The 4,776-nt window shown below is 56.3% G+C and overlaps 1 pseudogene; it reads right to left on the bottom strand.

The window, feature by feature from the left end:
• Window positions 1-283: 283 nt before the first annotated feature.
• On the bottom strand, window positions 284-1,514 carry LOC142423028 (nuclear receptor subfamily 2 group F member 6 pseudogene; annotated as a pseudogene).
• Between the last annotated feature and the right edge of the window lie 3,262 nt (window positions 1,515-4,776).

Below are 4,776 nucleotides of genomic sequence, written 5' to 3'. Positions count from 1 at the left end.
TTACATAGACATCCTCTCCAAATGACTTCAGGTGCCTATCCAGGTGCAGAACGCAAGTCAGCACCGCCGAGGCATGTGCTTGCTGTGCCTGAAATAAACCTTCCAGGCTTGTAAGGCTCTGAAGTCCAGTAGCCTCCGAGTCAAATTGTAACCAGGGTCACTAAGGGCTACTGCATATTACATAATGATCTTTCGCCCTAGTCATGGTTCTGGTTAGCCACTTGGGGAGGCTGTCCCTATCCTTGGCCTGGGGACCCCGAGCATCTGTGTCGCTGGAGGTCGGTCACTGGCCGGAGCCCTAAGGCCAGTTGAAAGTACTCCCCGAGAGCAGCATGTCTCGGATCAGCGTCTCAACGGGTGTCTTGCCCACCAGGCGCATGAAGAACAGCTGAGAGATGAGTGAGGCTGGGACTGCGCGCAGGGCAGGCAGACGCAGCAGCAGGCGGCCGAAGCACTGGGGCTGGGCTGGGTACTGGGTCAGCATGTACTCGGTCAGGGCCACCTGCGCCTTCTCCTGCAGCCTCTCCACGTGTGCTGGGTCTGAGAGGCCACAGGCATCAAGAGTAAAGAGCGCGATGGCCTTGAGGCAGCCATACTCCGCCGAGTCCACCTGCAGGCGGCCCAGCTTGTCCACTTGCTCCTGGAAGGCGCGCACCTGGTCCATGAAGGCCACCGCCCGCTAGGCGGCCATGGGAGCGGTGTGCAGCCCGGCTGCGGCCAGCAGAGGCGCAGTGTGCAGGGTCAGGGCGGCCTCCGCCGCGTTCAGCAGGATCAGCTCGCTCCAGCTGAGCCGGAGCAGGGCCACCTGGTCGGCCACGGGCAGCTCGGGGAAGAAGGGCGCGTGGCGCGCCCACTCCACGGTGCTGAAGAGCAGCCGCGCCGCCAGCTCCACACACGTTATCGATGCCCAGCACCGCGCCCGCGCCGCCCGGGCCGAAGGCGCTCGCCGCGCCCGTGCCAAAGTGGCCGGCCACCGCCAGGTAGGGCTTGGCGCGCAGCAGCTGTGCGATCAGCTCCCACACTGGCTGGCCAGGGAAGAGGTCTCCGCCCACCGCCTCCGCCAGCGCCAAGCCCAGGGGGGCTGCCAGAGACGCGGCGCCAGGACCTGGCGGCGAGTGGGGGCTGCGGCCCCGCTGCACGGCCTCTTTGCGCATGCCGACCGGAACACTTCTTGAGGCAACAGTACTGACACTGGTTCCGGTGGTGCTGGTCAATCTGGCAGTCACGGTTGGACCTGCAGGTGTAGCTGAGGTTGAGGAGTATGCTCCGCTTGAAGAAGCTCTTGCAGCCCTGGCAGGTGAGGACGCCCTAGTGCTTGCGCTCGCCTTGTCCCCGCACACCACACAGTCCACCTGCAGCCCCTGCCGCTCCTCGTCGCCCTGCTCGGCGTCGCTGGCGGCGCCCGGGGGCGAGGCCGAGTCCTCGGTGGCGGGCGGGTAGCCACCCACCTTGTCCACGCCATTCGCGTCTCCACCGCCGCCGGGGCCGCCCCAGCCTCCGGCCACCATGGCCATAGCCCCCGGGCCGCGGGTCCGGGGCGCCCCCGCTGCGCGTCGCTCTGGGGGTACCTCTCTCGGCCCAGGGGTCGCTAGCCGGCGCGCATCCGGTCCCGACGCACGGGGGCTCCCGCGGAACCCCCCAAAAAAGTTTTGCAGCACCAACTTCTGCGGCCGGTGTGCGCGCCGGCGGAACTGGTCGGGCCGGTTCCAGGCCAACTTTCCCACGCGTGCGCGGGCCCGGGGCCGGGGGAGGCGCACTGGCGTTGAGGCCCGGTGGCCCCGGGGGCAGGAGCCCGGCCGCCCAGGGGCTCCGGCGGGGGCGCGCGGGCCATGGGCCGGCCCGAGCCGCGGCGGGGGCCACAGCCAACTTCGCGGCCCGCCCCGCGCACTCCTGAGGCTGGGGCCAAACTTTGGCCACAAGTTGCCCGGGCGGCCGCGGCGCGGGGAAGGGGCGGCGGGCGCGCGCCGGGGCCTGACGCTGCGCCTCCCAGGAACCCCTGCGCCCCTTGCCGCCGCTGCCGCCGCTCGCGGCCTGCAGGTCAGCGTGCCTCGCCCTCCTAGCCGCCGCTGGCCTGGGCCTGCGCAGGGACAGAGCCTCGCTCTCATGCCGCCCTCGCCACTGCCTCCGCCGCCCCTGCGCCTGGCCTGGCGCTGCAGCCAGTTTGACAAATATGGATTTCTCTTTTTTCTTTTAAACGTTTTATTAGGGGCTCATACAACTCTTACCACAGTCCATACATATACATACATCAATTGTGTAAAGCACATCTGTACATTCTTTGGCCTAATCATTTTCTTTTCTTTCTTTTTTTTCCTTTTCTTTTTTTACATTTTATTAGGGACTCATACAACTCTTATCACAATCCATACATATACATACATCAATTGTATAAAGCACATGCATACATTCCCCGCCCCAATCATTCTCAAAGCATTTGCTCTCCACTTAGGCCCTTTGCATCAGGTCCTTTTTTTCCCCTCCTCCCTCCCCTTTCCCCCCTCCCTCATGTGCCCTTTGTAATTTATACATCGTTATTTTGTCATATCTTGCTCTATCCCAAGTCTCCCTTCCCACATTTTCTGCCGTCCCTCTCCCAGGGAGGAGGTCACATGTGGATCCTTGTAATCAGTTCCCCCTTCCAACCCACTCACCCTATACTCTCCCAGCATCATCCCTCACACCCTTGGTCCAGAAGATATCATCCACCCTGGATTTCCTGTGCCTCCAGCCCTCATATTACCAATGTACAACCTCTGCCCTATCCAGCCCTCTAAGGTAGAATTCGGATCATGGTAGTTGGGGGGAGGAAGCATCCAGAATCTGGGGGAAAGCTTTGCTCTTCATCGGCACTACCTCGCACCCTGACTGACCCATCTCCTCTCCTAAACCCCTCTCTGAGGGGATCTCCAGTGGCCGACGCTTGGGCCTTGGGTCTCCACTCTGCACTTCCCCCTTCATTCATTATGGTATATATATATATATATACACACACACGCACACATATTCTTTTTTTTTGCATGATGCCTTATACCTGGTCCCTTTGGCACCAAATATGGATTTCTTAAATTGGTTTTCCAACCTATTTAGTCTTGACGGGGATACGTCTACTACCCGTACTAATCCATGGTCTGAAATAGCAAAGATAATATTAAAGTAGCACCTAAAGTAGATGACATGCTGGATAAAGGAGATGCTCTTGGCAATCGTATATTTGATATTTTCCAGGAGTTTTGTGAAAATGACAAGTATAGCGAAGCTGGTTGGCTGGTCCTTCATACGATGGAAAGTGTTATTAAGGAGAGGGATGATCTCAGAGCCTCAAAAGCACGCCTCACATGCAGACTAACAGATTTGAAAACTTCCATCTGTGCTACAAAGGAGAGCCTTCTCTCCTCTAGTAAAAGAGCTGACATTGCTGAGAACCAGGTCCAGAGTCTCATTATACGAGTGGCTGAATGACAACGGCAGCTGAATTGCAGATCTAGAGTAGTGTCTGAAACCAAAGTAAGGGCATTCATTGGGAAAAGTTGGGACCCTGAAACATGGGATGGGAACATAGGGGCTGATGATCCGGAAGTAGAGGATATTGAGCCCTTAGAAACACCTGAGCAGATTAGCCAAACGATTCAAGTTGATAGGCCAGGTGGGGCTGCATCAGTAGCATTACCTGAGGAAGATGCCTCGCAAGGTATTGCTGAGAGCACCCAGGAAACACCCTCAGCACCCATTATTTCCACTAGACCTGTCACTAAAATGAAGTCTCAGAAACCTCCTAAAGGTGAGGTTGAGAAGATTATCCAAGAAGAAGTGCGCTACACACATAAAGACCTGCTTGAGTTCTCAAATACGTACAAGCAAAAGCCTGGAGAATACCCCTGGGAATGGTTACTCAGGGTGTGGGATACTGGTGCACGAAATGTAATATTAGACCAGTCTGAGTTTCTGGATATGGGACCCCTAAGCACAGACTCTTCTTTCAATGTCTCTGCGAGACAGGCTAATAAAGGATCTAAGTCTTTATGTGGTTAGTTCAATGAAGCATGGACTGCCAGATGGCCTAGATTAGACCAACTTGAAGACCCTGACCTGCCTTGGTACACTGTAGAGGAAGGCATCCAAAAGCTTAGAGAAATTGGTATGTTAGAATGGATCTATCAAGATATTCCCATAGATCCAAAAAGGGGGTGACCTGAAGACATACCCTTTACCATAACCATAAGGAACAAGTTTGTGAAGTGGGCCCCAGCATCTCTTAAGACTCCTGTAATTGCTATTCTATGTGCACCAGGATTAACAGTGGCCACTGCCCGAAGCGAACTCCGACATTTGCCCACAATGGGGCTGATTGGTCCCCGTGATGGTAGAGGGCAGGTGTCAGCACTGGATCCACGGAGACAGGGTGGGCGTGGTTCTAATAGACAACGAGTTTTCAATAACAATCAAAGCAACCTGTCTCGTGTGGAATTATGGCATTGGCTACTTAGCCGCAGTGTCCCTAGGAATGAAATAGATGGGAAGCCTACTAAATATTTACGTGATCTGTACAGGCAAAAGAATGGTAGATCAGGCGAACAGCAGAATAGACAGTCACGATCGCTCAATCAATTCCCAGACCTGAGCCAGTTTACAGACCCACAACCCCTTGAATGAAGGGGAGGCCGGGTCCCTTGTAAGGAGGATCCTGCTACATCACTGAAGGTTTATACTGTTAGTCTTCCTTCTAGCCTTCCCCAAAGGGACCTGCGGCCTTTCACAACAGTGACTGTTCATTGGGGG

Source organism: Tenrec ecaudatus, chromosome 12 (assembly GCF_050624435.1).
Source record: "Tenrec ecaudatus isolate mTenEca1 chromosome 12, mTenEca1.hap1, whole genome shotgun sequence".
NCBI lineage: Eukaryota > Metazoa > Chordata > Mammalia > Afrosoricida > Tenrecidae > Tenrec > Tenrec ecaudatus.
Note: the sequence above shows the minus strand (reverse complement) of the source record. Positions and strands in the feature narration are given on the sequence as shown.